Source organism: Octodon degus, unplaced genomic scaffold (genome assembly GCF_000260255.1).
Source record: "Octodon degus isolate 3935 unplaced genomic scaffold, OctDeg1.0 scaffold00062, whole genome shotgun sequence".
Taxonomy (NCBI): domain Eukaryota; kingdom Metazoa; phylum Chordata; class Mammalia; order Rodentia; family Octodontidae; genus Octodon; species Octodon degus.
This window is the reverse complement of record NW_004524638.1, coordinates 6,159,325-6,167,429: the sequence shown is the minus strand read 5'-3', so window position 1 is coordinate 6,167,429 and position 8,105 is coordinate 6,159,325. Positions and strand designations below refer to the sequence as shown.

Below are 8,105 nucleotides of genomic sequence, written 5' to 3'. Positions count from 1 at the left end.
TGTTCTGAGGCATGTCACTTTTCTTTTTTGCTTGGAAACTACATATTACAAAATGCGCTGGCAGAGTCCACAAGAGAGCTCAGCATTCCAAACCAAGGCAAGCTCAAGGGTCAAGGTTCAATCCCCCATCCCGCATGTCATGCTGGCCCTGCCCCTGGGCCGCTGGGGTGCGCTGACCCAGTCATGGAGTCCGGGCGTGGTGGAGCAGGCCTGTAATCCCAGCACCAGGGAGGCTTAAAACAGGAGGAAAACTCTGAGTCCAAGCTGTGTAGTGAGACCCTACACCAAATACATAAAGTGAAAATAACAACAACAGTAATAATAATAATAATAATAATAATAAATGAGTTTGCAATTTTTATTCTCTTTTATTCTGCAGAAGTTACCTGTTGTGATGTGAGAGAAGAATGAGAAATGAAATCTGGCTTCTCTTAAAGAAGATTCCAACATTGCCTTGAACAGTTTGCTTGACTTGCGCACTCGGGTTCTGCTTCCCTTCATGCACCCAGATCAGCATTTATACACTTGCAGGTACTCACTCTTCACGTGTGGGCTTTCGAATTCCTGAGACTGTATTTATTTGGAAGTTACTACCTCAAAATCTGCTCTGTCTCTGCAATCTTTCTTTTGCTGCAGCATTCCAGCTGCATCTCATTTACCCTTTGCTTATCATCTTACTGGCTTTTCCCAAGAAGTAATCAGGTTTTCTTTTTGATTAATACATTTTTTTCTCATTCTTGGTTTCTCTGTTCCTTTACAAAATATTTCTTATCTCTTCAAGCTTGCTGTTTTATTCATTCTATGTTCTTTTTTAAATATTTTATTTTGAAGAGTAAAAACAAAAGCAAAAAGATGGATGCAAAGACAGAAACAGCGTAACATACAACAATCCATGTGTTACAGATTTTAAAACCAAGAAGAGCAAATCAACAATGCTTGTTATATTACCTATTTTTAGGTCAAGTCTGTCACTCAGATTAGCAGATACAGTCATGCAAGATTGGACAAAAAATTGAAAAATGACACTTGTTTTCAATAAACCTTAATTATTTTTATTGTCTTTTTACTTTTTTCTAAATTTGCTTTAAAGAGAGTATAGTAATAATTGATAAGACGTTACTAATGGTGTGCATTTAGAAGACCAAGATGAGAGCTATTCAACCATGGGTTTTGTATTACACATTGCTGTTCTCAATGTAGTTGCTTAGATTGCAGATATCAGCATACAGAGTTAGCCAAAGTGAAAATTCTAAATATTGACTGCTATTTAAAAAAAAAAAAAAAAAACTCATTCTACATTCTTGTGCAGTCTATTTAGCATGTTTTTTGAACATTAAATCTTCCATGATAGATGCATTTGAAGTAAATATTTTTGTATCCAAATACTACTTCACTTCTAGCATTTCATAATTTCAATTTTTTTTGACAGGAAGATTAATTGTTGCTTCCTTTTTGGCTTTAATTTTTTCCTGAGTTTTTAAGTTCCAAGCCTGTTTGAATCTGAGCTATTTTTGTGATACAATCCTAAATTTACTGCACTCTTGAGAAAATAGTCTATACGAAATTGATCTTTTGAAATTTAATGGTGAAGTTTCCTACCATATAGAAAATTTAAGAATATTCTAAACTTTCTCAAAAGTAAAATATATATTCTTTGCTGAATACAGAGCTTATTAAACTTAGAGAAAAGTAGATGATACAGATATTTTCATAGATACACAAATCTGTATATATAAAAACCTAGGTATACTTAGAATTATATTGTTTCTGGTTTGTTTGTTTACCTATTTTACTTTTATATGTCTATAACTTACTAAAAAAAGTATTTTATTATCCATAATGGCAGATACTGGCTTCTCTATTCTTCCTTTCAGTTCTGTCAGTTTAACGTGTTTTATATAGCTCAGGATATATTTGCTATGATGTGATACCCTCTTTTTCTATTCTTCCTTTTATCAGGTTGGTATCTCTTTTCTGATGCCCCTTGAGGAAGTTCCTCAATCTAATTTCTAAATCATGAATGCATTTAAGCTACTTATCCCATGCATTATTTCTAATTTTTATACACAATGATTTCGCATTATTAACAAGATTGAATCATGGCTTGAGATCATCCCTAACCTCTTTATATTTGTTTGACTTAATTTAAATTCTTGAACCATCTGTTCTCATTTTTCTTCTTTACCTGTCTATGTGCCCAGAGACTATGGGTACAGGTGTGTGTTTGGGGGCAGTGGTACTGATCGGATGTCTGATTATTTTGTCCCAAGAGCTCCCGCTGCAGTAGATACTAGTAAGCTGCTCCATCTTGCAAAGTGTGCTAGAGAATACACAAAACTCTAGCACTGTGGACACCTCCTGGTGTGAGCTGAAGTGGGCAGGAGACTTGGGAGAGCTAAAGCCTCCGGAATTGGCCTCTATCACTGGTCATTCTAAAGTGTATCAGTTATAGGATGCAGAAATAAGCAGCCCTGAACAAAAGCAGTCTCCTAAATTGCAGTGCTCTGATCCAAGAAGTGGAGAGAGATGAGATGAACAACAAACCTCCAAAGATGGCTTGTCAGTTTCCATCAGGCGCCATCTGTTCTTCATTGCCATAAGCCTTTGACTTCACCCACAGAGCCCCACTGAATCTGGTGGCCTGGGTGCTAATGACAAACTTTGAAGAAGGAAGAACAAACTACTGCTCGGAGCCAATGTGGAGAAAAGTGGTGTCCACTTTTGCAACCTCTCTTACTCCCTTCAAGCCAGACAACCTCCCACCAAATGTGTACCATGTCATCATTTTATTTTGCTTTGATTTTGCTCTAGTTCATGATTCCATGTTACTTTTCTCTTTTTTCTGCAGGGCTTTGGTATGAGACAGTGCTGTGTGACTCTCAAATCCTGCCCATGTTCAAACACTAAGCCTCTGTCTTTGGCTGGATACCCGTCTAGTCAAGCACGTAACAGAGAAAACTAAGAAAATTCCAGCCACTGGCCCATATCTGGAATAAAAGAATAACTCTGAGAACTATAAAACACTGGTGTTTAATGCTGTACAAAATTGTACAACATTTCCTGAGAGAAAAAAATTCATCCTGGGCTTCCTCAGCTGTACTCAACTGGCAACCATGAGGACCTGTAAAAATAGTATTCTAAATTTGAAGTTTACTTTGCTTTGTTATTTTCCCAGTGGAATTTGTTACAAATATGTGAGAATTTAGAATGTGTTATTCATTTAAATAATCTCATCTTGAGTGTTTCCATCCATCATTCTGAACACTAGGACCACTTTGCTTTTTACTTTAAAGAAAAAAAAAATAAAACCGAGTTTCAAAACAGAGGGGTGGGAGAGTTCCAATAATTAATGCATTGTATATTGTCTCCGTAGTCTTCAGAGTGCAAGACACGGGCATGATATCTTATGCAAACATTATTAACACAACAATTTTTTTGCAGTGAGCTAAAAAAAGAATGACTGTATAACTATGGTAACAACCTTGTGTATAAATATATTTTTTCTTTTTCCCTTTCTTTCTCTCTCTCTCCTTTCTCCCATCACAGTCTGTCTTTCCTTCTGAACAGCTTCTCCCCAGTGCATACCCTCTATTGTACATCTTGGATCTTATTTACACATTCAGTGTTTCAGACAATCTGCTTATCCATGTGGGTCTGATTTATTTCACTTATGAGCATCGTCTTGAGCTGCATCCATTTAGCTATAAAAGCCTCCGGTTTATCCTTCTTCATGGCTGAGTAGTACTCCAACTGTGTCCACACTAAAGGCACATTCCTATGATTTCCCATGATAACCGACTGCTGAGACCATTCTGGCCAGCGCTGCACACCCGGCATAATCCTGCTCATGCTTACTCTGGTCCTTCTTTGTATGTGAATACAGAATTCCTATCACCTTCCTGCACGGGGTAACTCAGATACCCTTTGCTTTGCTCACACCCTTCCCAACTAGAGGCAGCAAAGGACTTGCTTTTCAGTAACCGCCCCCACAGTACCACTGGTTGCCTAAAAATATCAGCAGCACAAAATTATAGCACTTAAACTACACAAATACAAAATAAATGATATTTCAGAATCATCCAATTTTTTAAGCCACATTTCAAGATGTCTCATGACATTTAAATAGATATTTACAATGTCATCCAAATAAGAAGGCTAAATATACTAAGTAAACAGTCACTCCTTGGCAGGCACAAATTGAGTTTAGGGATGTTTTAAAAAGCAAGAGAAGAGGTGAATGCATACTAAGTCCAAGTTCCTCACTCTCAACTCCTGAAGTCACCATAACCTTCTGCCTCCAACTGTAGTTTTGCACAATTTCCAAGCTTGTATTTAAGGAAATATCAGTCAGCTCCTCAAACTCTTTTGTCAAAAATACTGAAAAATAAAAAATACCTTTTTCATAGTGGGTTTGCCACGATAGCACAGGCATAGTGAAAGTCACCACTAAATCCAAGCCAACATGGGAAAGAAAATCACATTAATATCATTGTCATCAGACACATGGACTCTGGCAAGTCTGCCACCACCAGCCATCTGATCTACAAATGCAGTGGCAGTGACAAAAGAACCATTGAAAAATCTGAGAAGGAGGCTTCTGAGATGGGAAAGGATTCCTTCGAGTATGCCTGGGTGTTGGACAAGCTGAAAGCCGAGCGTGAGCGTGGTATCACCATTGACATCTCCCTGTGGAAATTTGTGACCAGCAAGTATTACGTGACCATCATCGATGCCCCTGGACACAGAGGCTTCATCAAAAACATGATTATAGGCACATTGCAGGCTGACTGTGCTGTCCTGAGTGTTGCTGTTGGTGTTGGTGAATCCGAAGCTGGTATCTCCAAGAATGGGCAGACCCGTGAGCATGCCTTTCTGGCTTACACACTGGGTATAAAACAACTAATTGCTGGAGTTAACAAAATGGATACCACAGAGCCACCCTACAGCCAGAAGAGATATGAGGAAATTGTTAAGGAAGTCAGCACCTACATTAAGAAAATCAGCTACAACCCTGACACTGTAGCTTTTGTGCCAATTTCTGGTTGGAATGGTCACAACATGCTGGAGCCAAGGGCTAACATGTCTTGATTCAAAGGATGGAAGGTCACTTATAAGGATGACAATGCCAGTGGAACCACACTTCTTGAAGCTTTAGATTGCATCCTCCCACCCACTTGCCCCACTGACAAGCCTTTGCAGCTGCCCCTTCAAGATGTCTACAAAGTCGGTGGTATTGGCATTGTCCCTGTGGGCTGAGTGAAGACTGGTGTTTTCAAACCTGGCATGGTGGTCACCTTTGATCCAATCAATGTCACAACTGAAGTCAAGTTTGTTGAAATGCACCATGAAGCTTTGGGTGAAGCTCTTCCGGGGGACAATGTGGGCTTCAACGTCAAGAGCGTGTCTGTCAAAGATGTCCATTGTGGCAATGTGACCGGTGACAGCAAACATGATTCACCAATGGAAGCAGCTGGTTTCACTGCTCTGGTGATTATCCTGAACTATCCCAGCCAGATCAGTGCTGGCTGTGCCCCTGTCCTGGATTGTCACACAGCTCACATTGCTTGCAAGTTTGCTGAACTGAAAGAAAAGATTGATCGCCGGTCTCTTAAGAAGTTGGAAGATGGGCCCAAGGTTTTGAAATCTGGTGAAGCTGTCACTGTTGACATGGTTCCTGGCAAGCCCATGTGTGTTGAGAGCTTTTCTGACTACCCACCTCTGGGTCATTTTGTTGTTCGTGATATGAGACAGAGAGTTGCTGTGGGTGTCATCAAAGCTGTGGACAAGAAGGCCGCTGGAGCTGGCAAGGTCACCAAGTCTGCCCAATAAGCTCAGAAGGCTAAATGAATATTATCCCTGACACCTGACACCCCAGTCTTAATCAGTAGTGGAAGACTGGTCTCAGAACTGCTTCTCCCACTTGGCCATTTAAGTTTAATAATGAAAGACTGGTTAATCATAACAACACATCGTAAAACTTCAGAAGGAAAGGAGAATGTTTTATAGACCATTTTATCTTATGTGTGGCAGTTTTTAACTTATTAGTTTTTAAAATCAGCAAATTTTAATGGAAACAACTTGACCAAAAATCTGTCACAGAATTTTGAGACCTATTAAAACAAAGTTAAATGAGGAAAAAAAAAAGAAAGAAAAATAAAAAATAAGTAGATCTGGGGAAAACCTTTATTTGTCAGTATTCCTTTCTTTTTCAACCCAGTAAAGGCCATTTCATTTTCTTTTGTGTCTTGTCTTGTTCCTGGTTGGCCCAGGTCTCCACAGGACGTGCTCATGCCTGTGAGCCTTCCTGCTGGGCCTGAGAGAAGGCGCAATCCTCACAGCACAGCCCCAAAGCATCTGGGTTAATCAGTGACATTTAAGGTCAATACGGGTTCTTATGAGGTCATCAGTCTCCTAGAAAGCAAGCCCAAACTGAGTCGGTGCTACATTTTTTTTGGAGGGGGTCATTCCCATACATATAAGAGATGGAAGTACAGATCTTCCTCTTCTAGGATTATAGCATGCTGTACATATCCATCCTGGGTTCAGAGTGCTCCTCAAGCTCTATTTCATTTATTTGATCATGTGTTACTCTCCATTTTCGCTTGGATATCTAGATTATCTGAGAAAATCTGAGATTAAGAGGTATGAGAGTCACAGAAAGATCGATCCTACAGGAACTTTGCTGGGTCAGTAGAATTCTGAGCAGTAGAGGGCAGCATCAGTACGCACGGTATGGCGGGAATGTGTCATGTTGCATGGCAAGAGGAAGAGCACACAGCAGAGGGAGTGATGTGACTGCTCTACCTGCTACAGTGCCCAACACAAGCGATCAGAAGAGCTGTGAGGGGAAGAGGAGCTTGTAAAAATATTTCAAGGTCATGTCAAGGTGTAGGCCAAGAACTGCAAGCTCTCATCCTTAGTAGAGGAGTCAAAATGTAACATGAATTGGTATAAGAGGTTTTGGCATAAAAAATGCTTTTCACACTGAAAATTTGACTTAGCATTTTACATTTTTGTCATTAGAAAACAAAGATGTAATTGTGTTGATAAACAGCACTTGCTATTCATCCTTGATGCTATAAAAGTAAAATGGAAAGTGTTGTATTTCATGCATAGGTGTCCCCTGCAAAGCCTCATGCAGTCATGGGGTGGCTTCTGGAGTTTGTGATTAATTACTGTGGATGTGGATGCTGCACCTGACCTGGGAAAGGTAATTTGCATACCAATGTAAGGAGGGGAGAGAGGCTAGCTAGCTGCCTGAGCTGCTGCCACTTCCTTTGCTCTCTCACTCCTTCTGCCATCATAAAAGTCTGTACTCTTCCAAGTGTCACTCTGCCTTGGAGCCAGCTGAGTATGGATTGAAACCTCCAGTGACTGTGAGCTAAATAAACCTTTCCTTCCTTCAATTTGGGTGTCAGGTATTTGTCCCAGCAATGAGAGAAGAGTAGCTGAGGGAGAAAGCTTTAGTACAGTGGTGTTTTTATTCTGATTTTACATTTAGGCTTTTATGAATTTTCCTTAATTTTCAATGTTCTACTGCATTAGTTTCTCTTCTATAGTACTTCTTTTCATTTGATTTTTTTGTTGTCTGACTTCCTGAAGGTCAAACTGAGGTCAAGTTTCATGACAGTAGCTTGATGCTATATGTTAATGATAAAAATTTCTCCTAAAAAGTGCTTTTCCCTCATCTGATACATTTAGTATGCTGTGTTTTCATTTTCTTTTCTTTCTTTCTTTTCTTTTGGTGCTGATAATTGAACTCAGAACCTTGCACTTTCCAGGTAGGTGCTGTGCTGCTGATCTGAACGCCTAGCTGCTTTTCATTTTACTGTAAGTAACTCCAAGTGTCGTATTTAATTTTTCCTTGATAGTTCAGCAATTTAGAGGTGAATATATTCTGGATGACCTGTAATATTTTAGAATATAAAGGTTTTTTCTGTATGGTCTGTCTTGGTTGTTCTATGTATCCTGCAGTCTTGGTGTACACTTACGAATGCCAATTGTGTCAAGTTGACTGGCGGTCTGTCGTTTATGCCTTTTGAAGCCAAACTGATTTTATGTCCACTTAGCCTATCAATTGTTGACAAAGATAATTTGAGATCTCC

General features: G+C 39.5%; 1 pseudogene; it reads left to right on the top strand.

Annotated features, from left to right (window-relative positions):
* Nucleotides 1–5,829, top strand: part of LOC105742614 — an 18,340-nt pseudogene extending 12,511 nt beyond the window's left edge.
* The last annotated feature ends 2,276 nt before the right edge of the window (nt 5,830–8,105 follow it).